The sequence below is a fragment of the Odocoileus virginianus genome, chromosome 24 (genome assembly GCF_023699985.2).
Source record: "Odocoileus virginianus isolate 20LAN1187 ecotype Illinois chromosome 24, Ovbor_1.2, whole genome shotgun sequence".
NCBI classification, from domain to species: domain Eukaryota; kingdom Metazoa; phylum Chordata; class Mammalia; order Artiodactyla; family Cervidae; genus Odocoileus; species Odocoileus virginianus.
Window position 1 is genome coordinate 20926486 of NC_069697.1, and position 23521 is coordinate 20950006.

The following is a 23521-nucleotide window of genomic DNA, read 5'->3' on the forward strand; positions in this document are numbered from 1 at the left end:
TGAGTATAAAATTTGACAATGAACAAAGCACTTTGTAAACTAAAAAGCACCAACAAATGTAAGGTAATGTTATTTATAAAATTCTATCTCTTCTAATTTTTATGCTAAATCTTATTGTGTTCCTGAAATCTTATAAATGCTTGTGAGCCTACCAGCAGAGTTCTGTGGGTTAGAACCAGACCATAAAAATACATTTCTTGGCCCTTGGACTATCTCCTATACACAATGTCTTCCCTTTGTTAAGGTAACAGCAATAAATTTCAATTTGCTCCTGAGTCATCATCTAAGCATGACTCTGTATGAGTCAAGAAATCTAAATATTATCTATTTATTCATTTTTTTCTTTTTGTGCAAATGTCTCTGCAGATATAATTTATAAAATAACTTGCCTCTGTCTTGGGGTTTCTTAATATTTTAGAGGTGCTGCTGTAAGGGAAGAAGGTGGAGGAAGGTTACCCTAACAAAGAAAGGAGACACACACACATAGCATAGACCTACATACACACAAATATCAACACCAACTCTACGCTAAACCAGAAAAGCATCTTCCTACCACTGGGCCCTTATCCATGTTGTCCTCCTCATCTGGAATTGCTTTTCCTCCTGTTTCTACCTGGCCAATCCCACTTAGAATTCAGAGTTTTGTTAAAATAAAATTTTCAGTGAGAAGTATTCGTTGCCCTACCAATAATCTTTAAGATAAGTACTTATTTATTTATTTATTTATTTTGTAGCCATGAAATTCAAAGATGCTTGCTCCTTGGAAGAAAAGCTATGATAAAAAAGAAAAGCTATGATAAACCTAGACAGTATATCAAAAAACAGAGACATCAATTTGCTGACAAAGGTCCATATAGTCAAAGCTATGGTTTTTCCAGTGGTCATGTATGGATGTGAGAGTTGGACCACAAAGAGAGCTGAGCGCCAAAGAATTGATGCTTTTGAAATGTGGTGTTTGACAAAACTCTTGAGAGTCCCTTGGGCTGCAAGATCAAACCAGTCAATCCTAAAAAAAAAATCAACCCTGAATACTCATTGGAAGGACTAATGCTGAAGCTGAAGCTCCAATACTTTGACCACCTGATGCAAGGAGCCAACTCATTGGAAAAGACCCTGAGACTAGGAAAGATTGAAGGTGGGAGAAGAAGGGGATGACAGAGGATGAGATGGTTAGATAGCATCATGGACTCACTCGATATGAATTTGAGCAAACTCTGGGAGATAGTGAAGGACAGGAAAGTCTAGAGTGCTACAGTCCATGGGGTCACAAAGAGTCAAACACAACTTAGCCACTGAACAACACAACTTCTCTTTTAAACATGATAAAATTGACAAATAAGAGATTAAATGATTTGTTCAAGGTCGCCTTTGTAAAATTTGCAGAGAAGCTTAACTCAAGTATTTTTTTCCCTGTACTCCAGGTATACCTTCTCAAATCATTGTAGTCTGAACCAATTCACCCCTACTCCAGTAGTCCAGTTCTCTTGTAACACATACATGACATCACATGTTGCTCTACATTTGAGTTCCTTGTAAGTACAACCCTCCAATCCTAGAGAGTAGATCCCAAAGAACCGTAACCATTCTAATCTTCAAATTCATCACAGCTTTTAGAACTGTGTATGCATTCTGATATTGCAAAATTTATATTTGTTGAATTTGGAGTGGAACATCCCAAGGATATTTCCTGCTACCTTTCTATGAATTAACTCAGGTTTGTGTGAGTCCATTTTGATTCTCACCTAAGGGAGATCTGGAAACATCAAAAGCACCACGATGTAGATACAAGAAATGGCAGACTCAAGACTGCCTCTGTAATTCTCAGACACAAAGCTCTCTTTGGAAAGAACAAGGAATGATGTGTAATCCCTTCCAGACAGCTTTTGGGAGTGACCTGTCCTTGACCAATGTCCTGTGGTCTGAAGGCCCATCGCCGTTAGCAGCATGATGTTAACGACTGCCATTACTTCTGCCATTACTACCACCCCACAAAAACAATCATGGGCTCGACGTGATTATCCCTCTGCTGTGTAGTGCCACCGGACTCTAAAGCGAGACAGAGCATATGGTCTCTGACAACAGTGCTATTCATCAAAGGAGGATGAAAATCACAGTCATGCTTGCTCTGCTTTTCACAGTCAGAAATGGCTTTGGGCAAGTCACAGCTTCAACTCTGCTTGGGTCTTTCAAAGATGCAGCCCCCATTTTCCATGAAGAACGTCATAAAAGTGAAAATGGAACACATGCTGAATGGGATTTTCAGAATAATGAAAACCCTATGATTAGGAAGCAATAGTTAAAATGATATTACCCTGTAAGAGCAAGGCACAGTAACAAGTTAATGCGATTACCAATTCAGCTTTTCTAGAGATAGAAGCAAAACAGTGCAATTAAATCTTTTGTCTTTATTTTTGCAGCGGAGTAATGAAAGAAAAACAAATGACCTGGATCCTCTTCCTCCTACCTCTGCTGAGCCTTTAAAGGAGAGGTTCCCTACCTTCCCCTTTCCTATCTCTTCTGAAAAACAAAAGAGGCCACCAACTGTGAAATGGATTATGCCCTACAACTTCACACCTAGAATAGAAGCCCTCACTTTTGACAAAGATTGTCAAGAATTTTGCATCACTGCCTTGCAGCTTTCTATTCCTTCATTAGCCTCTTCTTTTCAGTTAACAAAAGATTCACTGTGTGCTGATTTCCAGGTGAATATCAGTGCATATCTTATACATGCATTCTGATCTGGCCCCATACATAGCATCTAACTCACCATCTTTACCTGTAACCCCTCTCCCGTACAAACCCAGACCACTCCAGACCATAGTTCAACCTACCATCTCCCAAACACATTTTTCACTTTTTGATCATTACATCTTTCACTCGGCTTGCAGAGTCATTTTGGAGTGGATACCAAATAAAGATGATTTCTCTCAGTCACCCACACTGGAGGACACTGGTCTGATGTAGTAAGTGGCAGCTCACTGCCACAAAGAGGAAAGATGAGAGGTTGGTTCAGCTCTTTGATGCTAAGCAAAAACCGCAGAAACTCACTCATCTCCATGTAATTGTAAGCTTTAGCATCCAGCAGTACGAAGCCAAATAGTCCCTGTCTGGACAGGCATGGTTATAAGTGAATAACCAAATTCAGTAAATGGTTGACCAATTCTGTACACAGAATAGTGACCTCTGGGTGATTATTTTGTTCAACCTAACTCACACATTTCTGGTTCCACAGAGATATTCAATGAGAAGACCTAGGGCTGTAGGTAATTGGAATATAACTTCATAAACAGTTAACTTAGATACCTAAACAGCAAATTAACCTGTATTTCACTGAATCTAAGATACCACTAACTATAAGACACACTATTATTTAATCTGTCATAGAGAAAAAAAAATGCCCATCAGACCATGACACCGTGCTTTCTTACTAGAAATTTTCACTTTCTGTTATACTAAATTTATTTGATAGGAATACAGATTTTTTACACAATACATGCCCACAATATGAACATCTGTACCAAGTTCCCACATACACAGCAATGACCACGTTGTCAAATCTGTCATCCAGCCAACAGTGGTGTTGACACCATCAATTATAAGGTGCATCCTGAATGCACCATTGTTAAATTGTAAGAAAAAGTGCACTTCAGCAGTGGTGAAATATGGTACCTGTCCTCTTGAGATGAAGATCACACGCAGTCAGTATCCTCTCCTCACCTGACATCAGCTCTAGCCCCAAGTGATGTATGTTCCTATCCGTGTCTTTGGAATCTTCTTCCTCTGTCTCTCCATTCCTGTGCTTCACCGTGGTCCTCCCAGGGCTGGCTGCATAGCTCGCTGCACCGTGACCATTTGTTAAGACTGAAGTTTTCCTTTTACGAAACTCCTTAGGGCTCACCATTGCCATCTTATTTCTACTACCGTTACTCTTTATGATTTTTCCCTTAAGCTTCTTTTTCTTTCCATCAAGAAAATCTTCCATTGATTGAAAATTAGTAATTGCCCCTGTTCTCTCCCAGGAGGCTTTTAGAGGTTGGCAAAGAAGTGGGGGGTAGAAAAGAACGATGATCCAGGGTGCTAGTTCAATGACTGTCCTTCTCCCACTTGCAGGAAGTCACCTAAACACATCCTATTAGCCTACTTTTTTTTCCATTTAAATTAATCTTTTTCTGTTGTAGTTACACAGCAAGATCAAAAGGAATACCTTGTCTCTGGGGCATCAGCTCCTGGAAGGAAGAGAAGCACAAAAGACCTTTACCTCTTTACTGGTCCTCACTGTGGTTATCTCATCATCTCAGGACTCCTCAGCCAGAAAGGGCAAGATTGCCTTACATGCCTTACACTCACACACACACACACACACACACACACACACACACACTCCTCAGGCTGACTGCAGCTTTTTTATTTACTTTGTTTTGTCTTCAGAAGGGTTTTTAAAGTTCATGTTAACCTGTTGTCACCTGTGCGGAAATGTTCAGGGACATGTGGGCATTCTGTGATTTGTCCTGGTTCCAAATGTCCTTGAGGATGGTCTTGACCAAGCCAGCTTCAAAAACTTTCCTCCCTGGTCCCCAAACCTGAGGTGACCTCATCTTTCTTTGCCTGGTGACAGTTCTTAGAGTCTATTCTCCTATTTGGTGTTTATATACAGTGGTATGCTGGTAAATATTTAACAACTGGCTGGGGGTGGGAGGTGGAGGGAGGAAGTCTCGGTCTGCAGTGCTTATCAATTTCTGTGGTATAAGAACTCCCACCCTGGCTGAGTTCAAGCCACCATCAATGTGATGCCACTGAACACAGTTGGAAGAAATGCACTATATCACACTCAGTAGACATAATTACACTCAAGATCAGAGATGGTATTAAAATGTAGTAAAATCATTAAGAAGTGATGAGTTTCAGGTCATTATTACCATTGTTTTAATGTAATCTATTTAATCATAAGTTTATATCAGCTCAGTTCAGTCACTCAGTCATGTCTGTCTCTTAGTGACCCGAAGGACTGCAGCATGCCAGGTTTCCCTGTTCATCACCCAACTCCTGGAGCTTATTTAAACATGTCCATCGAGTCAGTGATGCCATCCAATCATCTCATCCTCTTTCGTCTTCTTCTCTTCCTGCCTTCAATCTTTCCCATCATCAGGGTCTTTTCCAGTGAGTCAGTTCTTCACATCAGGTGGCCAAAGAATTGGAGCTTAAGTTTCAGCATCAGTCCTTCCAAAGAATATTCAGGACTGATTTGCTTAAGGATGGACTGGTTGGATCTCCTCTCAGTCCAAGGGACTCTCAAGAGTCTTCTCCAACACCACAGTTCAAAACCATCAATTCTTTGGTGCTCAGTTCTCTTTATGGTCCAACTCTCACATCCATACATGACTACTGGGAAAACCATAGCCTTGACTAGGTGGACCTTTGTTGGCAAAGTAATGTCTCTGCTTTTTAATATGCTGTCTAGGTTGGTCATAACTTTCCTTCCAAGGAGCAATCATCTTTTAATTTCATGGCTGCAGTCACCATCTGCAGTGATTTTGGAGCCCAAGAAAATAAACTCAGCCACTCTTTCCACTGTTTCCCCATCTATTTGCCATGAAGTGATGGGACCAGAGGCCATGATCTTAGTTTTCTGAATGTTGAGCTTTAAGCCAACTTTTTCACTCTCATCTTTCACTTTTATAAAGAGGCTCTTTAGTTCTTCACTTTCTGTCATAAGGGTGGTGTCATCTGCATATCTGAAGTTATTGATATTTCTCCCGGCAATCTTGATCCCAGCTTGTGCTTCCTCCAGCCCAGCGTTTCTCATGATGTACTCTGCATATAAGTTAAATAAGCAAGGTGACAATATACAACCATGACATACTCCTTTCCCAATATGGAACCAGTCCATTGTTCCACATCCAGTTCTAACTGTTGCTTCTTGACCTACATACAGATTTCTCATGAGGCAGGTAGGTGGTCTGGTATTCCATCTCTTTAAGAATTTTTCACAGTTAGTTGTGATCCACAAAGTCAAAGGCTTTAATGTAGTCAATGAAGCAGATTTTTTTTTTTTAATTCTCTTGTTTTTTTGATGATCCAGTGGGTGTTGGCAATTTTATCTCTGGTTCCTCTGCCTTTTCTAAATCCAGCTTGAACATCTGGGAGTTCTCAGTTTATGTACTGTTGAATATAATTTAATTTTTAATAATGGCTACATTTAGCAACTAGCTTGCAATACTTCAGAAAATTCAGCAATTGGCTCCATGAAAGCCAGTGTGAGCAGCTCTAGCAAACATATTTATTTATATATGCAACACAGTATATACTACCTTGTTTGATTATTATTCTTATCTTTTATGTCCCCGACTAGATCACATCCTCTAGAATATAAAACTATTTTTCTTATACTTCTTTATATTTATTCTGCTGCTGAACATTTCTGTGTGATTAATTTCTAACATTAATAATGATGTTTACTCACCAAAAATGTTTTTGTGGGGCTGTTGAAATTCACTAATAACAAAGTTTTGGCCATGCCTTAAATCTGACTCTTCCTATAATCACATTTTAAATTTTAAAAAAGCTTATGATCTTATAACTGGTGGCAAATTACTCAATTACATTGAATCAGAAAGATATATTACTGTCAATGTAATTGAATCATTTTGTCACCAATTATAAGAGCATCTACTATTAAGAGTGATAGTGACCAGCATGTTTATCAATGCTGTTAAGAACATAGACAAGCTTTCAATTATCAACAAGCAAGCAAACCAGCCCCTATTGCTTCTTGGAGTTAGAGTTCTATGGAAGAGAGAATTCTTGGTGTGGGAGTGCCATGGTTCTATTCGGAAGCAAACTGAGAAACTTAATTAACCAAGATCCCAAGAGTGATCAATCACCTTAAAATTTATACTTAGAAAGAACGAGTATATCACCCTAAAGAGCTAGTATATAATCCCCATTTGAGAAATAACTTTCCAGTAACAATTATATTACTTTCAATCAACCAGGATCCTTCGTTTCCAGAAACAAAGAATCAGATTAGCAATGAGAAGGGTATTAGTTGAATATCAAGTCAGAACACAGGAAATGTAAAGGTCTTGTAGGATGCATTCTCCAGGATATAAACTATCCAAATGGAACATCCTTGTTCCACAATTATATGTTTACAGCTGATCCCAAGACTCTTAGTATCTATCAATACTAAAGCATATCTGTCATAGTTACAAAGTGCTGGTAAAGTCAGTAAAAATTATGAATGTCAGGGAAAATAAAAAAAGCAACTATTAGTTCAAGTTACAACTGAATGAATTTTAGCTTTGTATGCTACAGTTACACTGCAAACATAGCTCACTGAGAATATGCCCTAGTCTAGGGTTGGCAAATGTACAACTCACATACTGCCACCCACCACTTCCCACACCCTTGGCAGACATCATTAATTGATGAGTCATGTCCAACTCTTCACAACCCCAAGGACTGCAGCACTCTAGGCTTCCCTGACCTTCATCGTCTGCTGGAGTTTGCCCAAGTTCATGTCCACTGAATCGGTGATGCCATCAAACCATCTCATCCTCTGTCACCCTCTTCTCCCTCTGCCTTCAATCTTTCCCAGCATCGGGGTCTTTTCTAATGAGTTGGCTCTTTGCATCAGGTGGCCAAAGTATTGGAGTTTCAGATTCAGCAACAGTCCTTCCAAAGAGTTCAGGGTTGATTTCCTTTAACGTTAACTGGTTTAATCTCCTTGCTTTCCAAGGGATTCTTAAGATGCTTCTGCAGCACCACAGTTCAAAAGGCACTCTGCCTTCTTTGTTGTCCAGTTCTCACAGCTACACAACTACTGGAAAGACCATAGCCTTGACTATATGGTCTATTATTGGTAAAGTGATGTCTTTACTTTTTAACACACTGTCTAGGTTTGTCATGGCTTTCCTGCCAAGAAGCAATCATCTTCTAATTTCATGACTGCAGTCACCATCCACAGTGATTTTAGAGCCCAGGAAGAAGAAATCTGTCACTGCTTCCACCTTCTCCTCTTCTATTTGCCATGAAGTGAGGGGACCAGATGCCATGACAGTTTTTCTTAAATATTGAGTTTTAGGCAGGCTTTTCCACTCTCCTCTTTTACCCTCATTAAGAAGTTCTTTAGTTCCTCTTCACTTTCTGCCATTAGAGTGGTATCATCCACATATATGAGGTTGCTGATATTTTTCCCAGCAATCTTGATTCCAGCTTGTAATTCATCCAGCCAGGCATTTCATGTGATGTGCTCTGCATATAAGTTAAATAAACAGGGTGACAATAAACACCCTTGCCGTACGCTTTCTCAATTCTGAATCAGTCAGTTGTTCTGTATAGGATTCTAACTGTTGCTTCTCAACCTGCATACAGTTTTCTTAAGAGACAGGTAAGATGGTCTGGTACTCCCATCTCTTCAAGAGTTTTCTACAGTTTGTTATAATCCACACAGTCAAAGTCTTTAGCATACTCAGTGAAACAGAGGTAGATGTTTTCCTGGAATTCCCTTCCTTTATGATCCAGTGAATGTTGGCAATGTGACCTCTGGTTCCTCTGCTTTTTCTAAACCCAGCTTGAACATCTGGAAGTTCTGCTGAATGGTACTATTCTTTCTGACACAGTCTGATAGAGAGCAGTCCCAATCCTGGCCCTAGGTTTAGAGGAAGAGTTAGGAAGCAAGGTATGTGAACGCTCACAGGGAGGCTAAGTGTGGTTTTCTTGGATAGTATTGCCATCAAAGGGCAGCCACTTCCCACACAAACAGAAACAGCTCTTTGTCTCCCTGTTCTCGCCCCTCACTGAACATCTTACATTCATCACTTTCCTGTTTACTCGTCTTCCTGGCTTCCCCAGGGGCTCAGTGGTAAAGAATCCGCCTGCAGTGCAGAAGATGCAGGAGACAGGAGTTCAGTCCCTGGGTTAGGAAGATCCTCTGGACGAGGGCATGGCAACCCACTCCAGTATTCTTGCCTGGAGAATCCCATGGACAGAAAAACCTGGTGCGCTACAGTCCACAGGGTCACAAAGAGTTGGATACAGCTGAAGTGACTGAGCAGGCGTGCACTCCTTTTCTTAGACTACGAGCTCCTTGCAAGCAAGCCAGTCTCTATGTCTTCATAGAGCACACAGCAACAGTAGGGCTTCTCCTAGCATACAGCAGATCCTCTGTAAGCATTTATGACTGAAACCAGAGACTAAATGTGCTGAAAATCACAGACCCTTTATTTAGGGTGACAGAAATGGAAACTTCACCAACCTTGCTAAGTTGTAGCGAATATTTCACAAGTTCTTAGGCATGTGTTGGGCCCTGCTGTCTAATTCCTCACACCATAAATAATTCCCATATGGGCACTAGTCTTCTGACTCTTCTGCTGAGTAGAATGAAGCTGCCTAAGTCCGCATCCAAAAAGGTTTGATACAGAGAGAAACTCTGGATGTCCTGCGGTCGTATGTTGTAGCACTTTTCATTCATGGTCTCACAGGAAGGCTGTGGGAACAAGTTTCTAATCAAAATACTTCTGACTGCTACCCTTCTCCCAGGCTGAAATTCTTAGATCTTTTCCTCATTGCCTTTAATGATGTTCTCCCAATAGCCTTTTGAAATTGAGCAAGCCCAAGGAGCATCTAAAAAAGGGCTATGAGCTTCCTGGTCAGCACTTTCAATCTCTAATTATAACTTTACAGGATGGCTTTCCCTTAATACTTCTAAGGTGGGGCTAAGAGTAATTGATGGTTTTGAAACTAAATCTTCAGTAGCCACTGTTATTGTATTGAGGTTTAATGTCTCAAGTTATTAGAGAGGCTGCTGAAAGCAAAGAAGAAATGTAGGCTATCTTTCATTAGGAAGATGGAGGGGTTTTATTAGGATATAGTGAAATATTTACAAGAACAGTACAACTGTGGGATTCAAGGACTAAAATCACCTCAAACCTTCTTCTGCATACTTGCTTCTAGAGGAAACTGTTATGGGATGGTCTAATCCTACTTGAAAATCCTGCTTTTAATAAACAAATGAGAAAAGGTGAGTCTTTTTCTACAGAAAGAACATTTCTTTCCTCCCTCCCTTCCTTCAACAAAAGATAAAAATATGCTCAAAATGTAGTATAGAAATAAAGGAATTTTTCTGAAACAGAGACAACATTTTGGCTCAAGAAAAGAATGTTAGTCATGTTTGAGGATGTCTTTAAACTAAAAAGTAGGCTTTACTTTTTTTTAGAAGGGAACTTTGTCTCCCAGGTTCAGTTGTGGCTTTCTGTGTTTTTTAATATTTATTTAGGGCTGCATTGGGTCTTTGTTGCAGTGCACAGATTTCTCTCTAGGTGAGGTGCCTAGGCTCAGTACTTGCAGCTCATGGGCTTAGTTGCCCCATGGCATGTGGGATCTTAGTTCTCTGAACAAGAATCAAAACCACCTTCCTGCACTGGCAGGTGGAGTCTTAATCAGTAGACCACCAGGAAAGCCCTGTGACCTTCCATTTTATCAGACTCACTATTGTTGGCTTCACTATCTTCTCTTCATCTTTCCTGAATACTTCCATGTTGCTTTGTTGGTACTTATTGTCCTCCTGGAAAGCCATTTCATTCCCTTCCATGCTTTCTCTTCCATCAAATGTAAACTATAGTACTTTTATTAGTATATTACAAAAGCTTCATCCATCCATCCACCCAACAAATACGTATAGTAGGCTTGCGATTGGCTAGATGTGGCCAAAACAGACACTGAAACTAGTCCTTCCTCCCAGGGAGCTTTCAATTTAGTCAGAATTGGACTCTTTAGAAACCGTCTGGCAACATTACAAAATTTATTTTATTTTCAAACTATATGAAAATTCTCAGGGACGGTCATTATTCCTCCATGCTTGAGGGTTCTGATTAGCTGACACATGTGTAACACTAACCTAGTGGGCAAGATGTAACTATAATTCCTTGACCTGAATCTAAAAGCCTTCAGTCTGCCAACAGTGCTGGGAGAGAAAGCGGGGGGAAGGCTGGGAGAAGTCGGGACTTCAGCAGAGAACAGGCATAAATTCATAGGAAGAGAGCTCTTCTCTCTAATTCAACAGGCCTAAGGTAAGAGAGCGTGTTTCTGGGATCAGGTTTTTCTCACAGCAGAGCTGTATCAACCCATTTCAAGCTTACTTGAGATGACTCACATCCTCTCTCTTAACGTTCTTCCTGGCCAGACTAACCAGGTCTGGCATAAACCTCAGAGCCCACAGTGAGATTCTGATATCCAACTCACAGCAGTGGGACACCAGCCCTGTAAGTAGCCAGATTTTCTATGAAGTAAATGATCCTTAAAGCCAAAAAGCATTCTCACTCTGGGCTAGTCAAGAGATGTCTGTTAGACAGAAGCCTATCGCCAGAGTAGAGTTTTAAAGAACATTCCAGAGTTCACATCTCCCTCAAGGCCATACTCGAGGTCAGCATCTATGTAACACTAATAATTATTAAAGTAAAAGGCACTTGTTTAATGGAGCAGTTTCAGTATCCAGTGTTAAGCTGCTTTCTGCCATATGACTTTGGGCATGAAATGACTCAACTATCATGTCCAGAGTCCCTGCTGCTGAGCTATGTAATGGAGCTATACAGTGAGAACCCTGAGTTGAAGGGGAATCTGTTTTCAAATCACATTCCCGGAGGAAAGTGACTCTTGTTGGCCTGTAGGGGTTTAAATCCTCCTCCAATCACAGTGGCATACAGACTTGCTACTGACCTGACAGGCAGTCAGGAGATGAGACATGTCCAACCCTTACTCAGAGCAGGGAAGGAACTTGCATTGTGCAGCTGTTCCCAGGGTTCAAACACAAACAGAAGAATAACATGTAAAGATCAACAAAGGAAGAAGCAAGAATGGAAGCCCAAAAACAGAGCCGTTGAGATAAGGACACCTAGGGGCACATTAAATGGACTAAAACTTGGAGCAGCTTGAAGACTAATTTCTTGACTAGTAGTAATAGCTACTAGGCATTAATCATATCTTCTGTGCCAAGCACACTGCTAAGTGCTTTGGCACATATCACCTCATTTAATTTCCCAATAGCCCCTAATGAGAATGCCATATCATTGTCCCCATTTTCCTGATGGCAAAACAGAGGTTTAAAGGAATTAAATAAGTTGACCAAGGTCACAACTAATTAGTGGTGGAGCTGAAATTCACACTCAAGTCTGCCTGACCCCAGAGGCTAAGTTCTTTAACCCCAGGGCTGGTTGATCATGACTGGCGGGCCTTAGTAAAAGGTAACTGGTGGTGAATGCCACCACACTATGGGTATTTGTTAGTTCCTTGTTTCTAAATATGGTTAGTAAACTATGTACAATCTTCACTTCAATGAGTAGATGTAGTCATTTCCTTTTGTCGGCTTTATTAAACCCAGTTAAGAAATCACTTCAGGTGTAATAGCACCTAATGCAGTAAACTATATCTAATTATTTATTAACAATGAGACTCTGAAACTCAGAAAGGACAAAAGTAGATAACTATCTCCTGTTCAAAATTTTGCCTTGACAAGACTTGTGCTCTCTTAATGTGATATCCAGCATAGCACTTGAAGTATTTTTAGTAATACAACACAGTTCCTGTCCCCAAAGATCTGTCTCCCACTGGGGATACTGGAGACAGCAAGTTCAGTAATACTCAAGAACATAAACAATTTAAGCCTTCAATGACCCAGACAGTACTAAGAATATGTGGAGAATCAAAAGTCCTCAAAAGAAAGCGCCTGCTACTTTGCTATGTGAATGACCTATTCATAGACCTCATCCTACCAGACTAAAATCAGAAAAGGAACTCTTGTTCACACACTTCATTCAGCATAAATAAACCATTCAAACCCATAATTGTTCTGGACTTCGGGTGCCATGGTCAAAGAGTCTTCTATGAAATCTAATACAACTAGAATCCCGTCCATCCCTTTGGAAATTTCTAGCACAATTTCAACAGGTTGAAACTTCTTGCAAAAGACAGAGGCACTGTCTCACCCTTAGCAAACAGCTTCTCTTTCTTGACGGGCCCTGCTTCATTAACTTTTAACTGGTGCTTTTAATATTCAGCTTGTACTTTTTAACTTTTAAAGCCTTTATCAGATGTCCTTTGAAACCAAATGCACACCACTAAAATACATGTGTTTCCAACACAATCAGATATCTTTTCAACCTACTTGCAAAGACCTTGAGAGGACAAAGAATGTGTTTAATGATAGGAGCTAGCATGGCGCCAGTAATGAATGGTTCGTTCTGCCAACAATACCCAAAACTAAGGCAATAATTTTTTAAAGCCTTGTTTTGCTCTGGCAATGTAAAGCAAAGCATTTTCATATATATTATCTTATTTAGTTTCTCTGATAACCATAGAGCCAAGCAGAGTGCATTTTATTATGCCCATTTTAAAGTAAGAAAACTATGGTTCAGAGAATTCAAATAGTAGAGCCAAGCTTACGCAACCAGTAAGCATCAGAGTCAGCACCAGAATTCCGGCCCTCTGGCCCACAGCTCATTGCCATTTCAATTCAGCTATTTAAACCAAACAATATAACTTCTATTCTTAAATGATCCTTGTAAGGGCAGGTTGCAAATCTTATTTGGTTTTGGATCCCTGACCGGGGACAAGTAGGAGTTTATGGTGAACTGGTAATAAAGACACTTTGTTCCAGTGTCTATGCTTTTCACTGTTACTATTACAAGTTAACTGGGTTGAGCTAAGACTAAAAAGGCCCAAGTTTCAGGCTTTATCACTCAATATGCAGAGGGAAATCAACTTTCTTGTAGTCCATGACCATACAACAGAATGCAACTAGTCATCTTACTAACCAATCCCAACAGGGATCTGGCAAGATAATGGATAGCTTGGTCCAACTTATCTAACCACACTTCTATAATGGATGGATTTCAGTTCAGTTCAGTCACTCAGTCGTGTCTGACTCTTTGTGACCCCCATGAACCACAGCACGCCAGGCCTCTCTGTCCATCACCACCTTCTGGAGTTTACCCAAACCCATGTCCATTGAGTCAGTGATGCCATCCAACCATCTCATCCTCTGTCCCCTTCTCCTCCTGCCCTCAATCTTTCCCAGCATCACAGTCTTTTCAATGAGTCAGCCCTTTGCATCAGGTGGCCAAAGTATTGGAGTTTCAGCTTCATCATCAGTCCAGTGAACACCCAGGACTGATCTCCTTTAGGATGGAGTGGTTGGATCTCCTTGCAGTCCAAGGGACTCTCAAGATTCTATATACATGAGAGCAGGGACTGTCACACGTACAACTAATTTCTCAGGGAATATCCTCATCAATAAGCTCTCTGGGGAGGACTCCTGACAAAGGCTTAGAGTCTTGCCATGATCTGTTCCCAGGGACACTCCCCAACCTGGCATAACTGATTATAGAGCCATTTTGGTGCTTGACCCAAAGGTAGTCAATTGGCAGGCAAAACCCTTTGAGGTATCCTGGCAAGAAGGCTCTGCCCCAGTAGAAATGATGGGAATTTATGGGGCTGATAAAACTTTACTTTTTAGGAATTCAAAGTGAAGATATAAAGAAAAAGTAGATTGGGAACTAGAGCAGGGAACATGGGAAACCACCTACCTGGCTTCTGGCCAGGGTTACAGAACCTACAGTTGGTTGTTGGAGCTGGGCTGGGTTTTCTCTCCTTCTCGGCCAGTTATTTGTTAACTTTTTTTGGATCTCAAGCACTTTGACTCTCTGATGAAAGATATGGTTCTTGTCTCAGAAAGATTGATATACACACATTCAGACCAATGGTTACACTTAATTTCAAGGTATTTCTTGATCTTTAAAGCCCAACTTTAGACTCACTGGAAATCTATAGAGCACAGGGCAAGAACTCTTGTTTAACTCTTAGTTCACTTAGGATGGCTATGGTATATGCTTCATCTCTGACTTGAGACGCCTTGATTAAATGAGTGAGTGAATGGACAAATGAGTGAATAAGCAACTGAATGAAAGAAAGCAGCTGGGAGTTCATGCCCTATGGACAGAACACTGGAAATATCCTCTTCCTCTTTTTATGAATATGAGCTGGGTAATAAGACTGGAAGGAATGCCCAGATGATTGTTTAGTAGAGATCTGTTGACATAGATCTACTATCACCATCACCTTCCATGCCTCAAACTAGAGGGGCATTCACCATACCTGCCCATATACAATTGAGAACTTGGAATGTCATAGCCTTGAATGGCAGCCTTGCTTCTCCAGTAGATACAGAATTGAAAATCTACTCTTTTATACCTGAGAGTTCTATATTATGATTATTTAGAACTTAAGTTAATTTTTCCTACTATACAACTTTAAAATAACTATTGACACTTTTATTTTTCTGACTTTTGGGAGAAAAAACTGCTTATTCTCAATAATCTAGGATTCAATTTGAGGGTGAACATTAGCTGACCTCTCCATTCACTTCTTAATGTCCTATTTTACAGAGAGGGAGAGAGAGAAACCAAGAGATGGATACAGAAACAGAACAGCCTACTTTCCTGCAATTGCTCTGGCCAGGTTAATTTGGACTGTTACCCAAAGGGTTGATCAGAGTATAAGCTCTTCGAGGGTAAGATTGTGCCACATAGTTTTGCATCTACCCACTTGCCCACTGCCAATCTAAGTGTGTTACAAATAGAGGGAGTTTAATTAAATGTATACTGTGGGCCATAACGTAGGTAAGACAGACCTGCCTTTTGACTCGGGGAGGAAAAAGAGAGAATTACAGCAGAATGTAAGGCCTCCTGCCTTCCTCAATTTTTTAAAGTATTGAAGTCATTTCAAATGGTTTTGATTTAAAGGTAAAAGTCTATCCTGTGGTTTAACATTTTTAGATTTCTTAATTCTTGATCATAAACCTCCTATGTAAAAGGCTGTGCTTCAGTTTAAGTCTCAGTAAGTACAGTGGCAGGGTATGGCATACATTGGTATATTTTCCCCCTTTGGGATCAAGTCCCTTGGTGATATTAGAAGAAAAAAGATTCAGTTCACTCACATTGAGCAACTTATGGGGATCTGCCCGTGTCAGTACTTCTTCATGGATACCAGTGGCACAGAATATTGTGCTTCCATCCAAGGAGTAAGAGCATTCACACATTAATATATTTAAAGCTCATTAACAGGAAATCTATACTTGGCATGTGGCATAGCTAACCCTAAAGACCTAACATTTTCTAGCTCTTGAGTCATTTAGCTTCTCTAGGTATAATATTTATCCTTTTAACATGAGGTTCAACATTTATTCTTTTAACGTGAGGCTCAAAATATAGCTACTGTATTCAACATATGTGTGGGGTGAGGAGAGGTGAAGAAACCAATAGTTCCTGAAATTTTTTATGTGACAGGGGCTTTGCAAAGATTATCTCATCCTAAGGGATTGTTTATACCCATTTTACAGAACAGGGTATTGAGCTACAGAGAGGTTAAAGAGACTCACCCAATATTACACAGCCTGGAAACAACGCAGCTGGGATTTGAACACAGCATACTTTGCCCTTCAAATTTGGGTCCTAGCACCCTCTTGGTGCCTCCCCAGCAGGGATCTATGACAGGTGATGGTTGTCTGGATCTCCTTCTTAATTGAAAATCATGCACGAAAGACCAGTTATATTTGACAGGGTTAAAGGATGAAGACTCAAAGCTTCCAGCTCTCACAGTTTGGAGCTGTCACTTGGATCAAGTATGATCTAAATGCTGGCGCTAGGTTCCATACTCCCCCGCTAGAGGTCAGAACCAGGAAGTGTGGTAACGCTCTCCAGCCTAAGGAAAACAGCAATAAGTTAGAGCTGCCCTAAATCAGCAGCAAGAGGCCAAGCTAAAGAACAGAAAGACGTACGTGAACCCAGAAGTTGGCGCTCACATTTAAATGCCTCATCCTGTCACCTTTGGCCATGGCATGTTGGGATAACATTTAGAGCTGGGTCAGGAGTCAGGACTCAGATTCGATTTCTGCCTCCCAGAAGACCTTGCAGGGCGACCTTGGGCCAGACTCTACTTCAGCGTCCTCATCTTTGGAGCATGGGTAACAATATCTGCCTGCTGCTGTGGCTTGGTTGTTCAGCTGTGTCCGACTCTTTGCGATCCCGTGGACTGTAGCCTGCCAGGCTCCTGTGTTCATGGGATTCTCCAGGCAAGAATACTGGAGTGGGTTGCCATTTCCTTCTCCAGGGAATCTTCCCAAGCCAGGGATCAAACCTGGGTCTCCTGCATTGTAAGCAGATTCTTTACGCTCTGAGCCACCAGAGAAGCCCAAAGCCTACCTAGAATCCACCATTTTAAGTTGGTTTTTAGAGTAAAGTTGACACAGAGCTTGGGGCAGGCAATAGCACAGAGGGTAGCTCTCCCCGTACACACAGCGTAACATAGTACAGAAGACCAGATCATCCAGTTCTCTCAGCCCCAAGACGTTTCTCTGACCGTGGAAAGGCAATCTGTACCTCCACACCCCCAATCTTTACCCATCCCCGTTATAATCAAATGTACAAGGTAAGTCTTAGGAGGTCATGTCCCCAACAACCCCACATTCTCTCATCAGTGTCCTTTGGTAGTTCCAGACACTGCAGCACCACTGCTGGCCAACTTAAGCACTTGAAAAGCTCCAGGAAGAGGTGTCGTCTTGTCTCTACATCAAGTAAACAGCCCATGGCCTTGCCTCCTGACAGATGACAACTGCCACTCAACAGACAGCCCTGGTGGAGCAGTGTTTATATGACGCTTAATATCCTGGGAGGCATAGGACTTATGGAGATGCCCATTGCGGGGAAACCAACCCTGAGGACTTGGACCAACGGGGAACTCAAGATGATCTCCACAATTTACTTGGTTTTCGCCAACTCTCCGGCTGGCAGGAAAGAGCCGATGACTCCAGAAGATGACCCCAGCCTTTCAAATAGAAAAGCATGGTATTTTATATGTTATTCAGCCAGCAGAAGAGAAAGAGGGCCTTTAAGAAAATGTGTCTGTTGTTGGAAGGAAAACTAAGGCAGCTTTTAAAGCTACTTTCCTAGTCTTCAAACTAGAGAAACAAATTACCAGAGCAGAGAGTTCCTGAGAGCAGGATAGGCAGCCTAAGCTCTATATTCCAACACCTGTTGGGGAACATCTCATGAGCCCACACCCTATGAAGCACTCAATATATACTGCTTGAATTAAGCCTCATGATAATCTATCATCCTCTGGCATGAACCAGAGATGCCATCTTGACCAATCATTAACATCTCTGGGCCTGGCCCTCTTCTAATGCCAGGGTAAGAATCATCAACAAGTATGTTGAAATCCCCAAGGATTATGCCAAGGAGTGGGAACAGAGAGGAAGTCAGTAAGCCACGTTGAGGGGCTGATAATTTTGATATAAAAGGGTGAGGGGAGGAAGCAGTGTAAATAAATGGGAGAATAGGGAGAAAAGGAAAGGCAAGCTCAATAAATGGTTCCAAAGAATGAGCCTCAAAATAAGTGTCTTTCTCCCTTGGAATATTACTGTTTTGTGCTGGTTTAACAAGCTCAACTACCTTCCTCTGCTTCAGAAAATAGACAGGATAACAGGAAGCAGTTTCAGATTCCACAGTGATTATAGCTACTTAAGTTGACTTACCAAATACTGTCTCAAACAGATGGTATGTAACATTTGATTAAGGGCTTATCCTGCAAGCCCCACAGGGAACATTTCTTTCCCTCTTAATATAGAAAAGGTGCAGAGGAGAAAGGAAGTAAGCTGCCATCCTTGCCCATATTCCATGGATATCAGTTTGGCCCCATGTTTGTGCCTTTCCTAAAATGAATCCATGCTTATTATGGGACTCAAAACCAAAGCATGTAATAGTGACCCCACTGGACCTCGGTAAGAAGGATATTGAAGATCATCTCCTCTAAGCCCCTTGTTTTACGTAAGGAAATGGAGATAGACAAGGTCAGCTGACTTGCTCACGTTGACATTGTGGCAGACCTGGATCAGGCCTTCCCACTCTGGCTCTGGCATTCGCACTAGCCTTTATATGTATACATAATGTTCAGTGTGGGGAAAACATACAAATCTGTCAGTGCCATTATTACTAAATTAGCACCAATCTGTGATGAGCAATTATCAGAACTTGAAGCTGATGGGTAATGCCATTCAAGTCCAGTTAATGAGCCAAAAGCTTGGTTCTTCAAAACACTTGACATTAATCAGCATTTGGCTTCGGTTTGTGACAAGTGTTTTCAAAACATCACAGACAATTACAATATTCCTAGCCTTGCTTAGCGTAAATACAGAATGAAAGAAAGTCGGAATTTCATAAATGACAGTCTCCAGAATGGAAATAATGAGTCCCACGGAGAGGGTACAATGTGTTCATCCTCCTGCGGCCAAATGTAATTTGGGAACTAACCAGCTCACTGAGAGATTACAAACTGTGAATCTTTGCTTGGAAGAAAAGGCCTCTTTTCTCAATAGCAGAGCAGAGCTAGCAAGCCAGACCAGCTCCTTAGTGCAGTTACAGAGGAATTACCCCAGGCTTCATGCCCTGACTCCCTCGACTCCCCACACACACACCACTGACCCCCATGGTGACCAGCAGTGCCCCAGACATGAGGGCGCCCTAGCATCTAGGGGGAAGAAGCAGCCTACTGAGAGTCATTTGGGACTCAACACACGGTGGCCTGGGGCAGTTAATTTATTACTTATCTATCCATCTACCTACCTATTTATCATCTATCTATTTAAAGGAAGTGAAAGTCACTCAGTCGTGACTGACTCTATGCCACCCCATGGACTATACAGTCCACAGAATTCTCCACGCCAGAACACTGGAGTGGGTAGCCGTTCCTTTGTCCAGGGGATCTTCCCAACCCAGGGATTGAACCCAGGTCTCCCGCATTGTAGGCAGATTCTTTACCAGCTGAGCCACAGGAGAAGCCCAAGAATACTGGAATGGGTAGCCTACCCCTTCTCCAGTGGATCTTCCCTACCCAGGAATCGAACTGGGATCTCCTGCATTGCAGGCAGTTTCTTTACCAACTGAGCTATCAGGGAGGCCCATCTATTTAAAATTATAAGCTAAAGACTCAACTGTGGTTAATTTTAGGTTTTCTGATGGACAGAGAAGATTGCTTCATTCATTGAACTCAGGACAGCCCTACTCATCAGCTGGTCTTATGTTAATACAAAATGTGTTAATCAATTGGTCAGTCATTGGTTAATAGCTAATATTTATTGAGAAGTCACTGTGTGCCAGGAGCAATACTAAATGCTCTTCCCGCATCATCTCATTTCCTTGTCACTATGACCCTTTAAGAGAATAGTAATCATAATTACACTCAAGAATCTATGCAACACATATATCGGGCACCTGATTGTGTGATATACTGTCCTCGGTATTGGGGATAGAGCAGGGAATGAAACAGCGAAGTCCTGCCTCTCTCTTGGATAAGTTAAATCAGTTGACTATTGCTGTATAAAAAATCTTCCCCTTACTTACTGACTTTCAAGAGTTAGCATTCATTACTGCTCGTAAGTGTATGGGTTTCCAGAGTGGACTTTCTGATCTTGGCTGGACTCTCTCTTGTGTATGTAACTAGCTAGCAGATTGGTTGATCTAAGAGGGCCTTCTCTGGGAAGACTCACCTCTACTTCTTGAGGTGGCAACTCCAGTTGCCCTCTTGGACTTGTTCTCATGGTAAAATCAGGGGCACTAAGAGAAGCGTGGAGATGTGCCAGGCCTCTTGAGACCTAGGCTGAGAACAAGCACAGCCTCACTTCTGCCACATTCTATTGGTCAAAGAATGTCCAGAGTCAAGGGCAGGGAAGTGGAGTCCACCTCAGGATGGGAAAAGCAGCAAAGTCACATTGGAATATATACCAGACTCGGGGAAGATATGAAAGCAATCCTTAGACTACATATTTAACAATGACTAAAATTATGCTAAGAATTCATGAAGATACTTCATCTGAGCCTCACAACCCTGAGTCAAGTTCTACTATCAATCTTTGTTCCCCTGATAAGGAAATTGAGGCCTAAAGAGGTTAAAAATTTTGCCTAAGGTCTACACAATGGAGTCAGGCTTCAAACTCCAAACCCCTGTGCCCCAGCACCAAAACAATGTGTGATTTTTCTCCAGCTTGGCACTTCAAGAGTGAAAGGATAAAACATGGCCACTACCTGCAAGGCACTTACAGTCCTACTGAGCATACATTATATATATATATATTATATATTAATATAATTTATCCATGAAGAATCAATAACAATACATGTCACTAAGCTACACTTGATAATTTCCCAGAAGGCAGTGAGGATAACCGTGGCTAAGACAAGGGGCAGAAGCTTTCATGAATAGCGGGACTCTGAACTGAGCTATGGAAAGGCTATGGACAGTGAGCAGCAAAAGGAGAGGGCTTTCTCATAATGGCATCCCCCTAATTTCTATGCAAAGTGTTTTTCGCCTCTTTCTTCCTTATAGAATAAACTTCTATTTCTCTAGAATGGCATGCAATATTTCTAACATATGGCTTATATATTGGCATTTTATTCAGCTGTGAGCTAAAGAAAATCTGACTAACAGTGACTTTACTCAAATAGGAATTTTTTTTTTTTCCCATGCACAAGGCATGTGGGGAGGTGGGGGAAACAGTAGCCAGATGATGTCACTGAGGAAGCAGGAAATTTCTGGCTTTCTCCTCTGCCATCCCACAAACATATCCTCATTCCTGGAGGGTCTAACGGTGCCAGGATGGCTGCTGTTTCCACAAGTAATGACATGTGCTCTGAAGTAGGAAGAAGTGGGGAGAGGAAGCTCAAGATGAGCATGCCAGTACAGGCTGTCTACTTTTTAAACGCTTTCCCATGACTTTCATCAACTTACACTCGTCTTTACTCTCTTTGGCCCTAGCTGCTAATGCATAATTGCAAGGGAAGCTGGTATTTCAGTTTTCTAGCTCCATAATATGGGAAGACAAGAAAGAAGGGGACAGTGATTGGCTCTTCTGTGTCCTACCCACACTGTTGACCTCAACCATGTTTCCCCAATGCTTCCCCCAGCCATTGCCATGAACCAGCAAACAGAGTCATCATTCCAAGAACACTTCAATCAATTGCTCTCCTGGCTCCCTTTTCTCATGATGTCCTTGTCCCTTCACGGTCTGTGAAATTCTTCCCCAGCAGGAGACGTGACTGCTGCCCTCTGTCAGGCTGCCTTCGTCCTTTCTTGGCTGCCGCTCTTGTGGCACTCAGCACTTTCAGCCTTGGATTGCTCCTCTATTAGAATGCAAACTCTTTTTTTTTTTTAGGCAGATAGAGGCTTGTCTTTTATTGAATGAGTGATCTATGCAATTGCCGAGGCCACTATGTACAGAGAAGAGGGGGAGAACTTTATTTCTTGGTCTCTTCCTCCTTGGACAGAGTCTTGATGATTTCCTCCTTCTTGGCCTGGAGCCGCTCTTCCCAGTGCTTGCAGGCTTCCTTGGTCTTAGACCTGTGGGCCTCAGCCTGGTCCGCCAGAAGCTTCTTGCGAGCCTTGTCTGCCTTCAGCTTGTGGATATGTTCCATGAGAATCCGTTTGTTTTTGAACACGTTACCCTTCACCTTCAGGTACAGGCTGTGATACATGTGGCGGTAAATCTTTTTAGATTCACGGTATCGTCTGAGCAGCCGGCGCAGAATTCTCATCCTCCTCATCCAGGTTACCTTCTCAGGCATTCGATCATTGGCAGTACCCTTTCGCTTACCTATACCCATATGCCTGCCCTTCCGGCGAGCCAAGGTGTTTTTCCGGCATCGAGCCCGGGAATGGACAGTCACAGGCTTCTGGATGATCAGCCCATCTTTGATCAGCTTCTGGATCTGCTGGCAGGAGTTGGCATTGGCGATTTCATTAGTCTCATTGGGGTCCAATCAGACCTTCTTTTTGCCACAGCAAAGGACGCTGGAGGCAAGCCTCTTCTGAAGCCTGAGCATACTCATGGCCGCGGCCGCAGCGGCGAAAGGTAGAATGCAAACTCTTCAGGTCAGGGACCATGTCTGATTGTTCATCTCCCTCCAGCACCTCACACAGCTCCTGGCACATGCAGGCATCATGAAGGATGTCTCCTTGACTTAGTGTACATGAGGATGAGAGAAAGGACCACCGGGATAACTTTGGAATTGTCAGGGGTTGATGATGGGTGCAGTGGTGATGCCATCCACGTGACCAGGAGTTCTGTCTCAGACCTGTTGAGTGTAAACTGATCATTGAACCCACAAAGGGAAATTGAATACAGGTATCTGGTTTCAGGAGAAAGGTGAGGATTTGAGTTGTAGGTTTAAACTCATGGGCAGCAAGGAAGATTCAAAGTAGAAAGAGCTGAGGATCCCACCCATAGTTTGAGAAGGCCGAGGGGAAAAAGGGAGCAGTGAACTCCGAAGAACAAGCTATGTCAAAAGCAGGGCTGGGCAACGACACAGACATGCGATCACTGAGATCTTGCCGGATTGAAACCATTAGCTCTGTGTTTACCCAAGTGGTCAGTGTGCTTGTGAAGAGCGTGAAGGCCAGACTTGAGCAAGTATTTTCTGTC

At 41.9% G+C, this 23521-nt stretch overlaps 1 long non-coding RNA gene and 1 pseudogene across 1 annotated transcript in view; both read right to left on the reverse strand.

Annotated features, from left to right (window-relative positions):
• LOC110126631 (uncharacterized) overlaps positions 1 to 23521 on the reverse strand; it is a 275536-nt gene that overhangs the window by 28792 nt on the left and 223223 nt on the right. The window lies entirely within an intron of this gene.
• On the reverse strand, positions 22316 to 22943 carry LOC110121688 (large ribosomal subunit protein eL19-like; annotated as a pseudogene).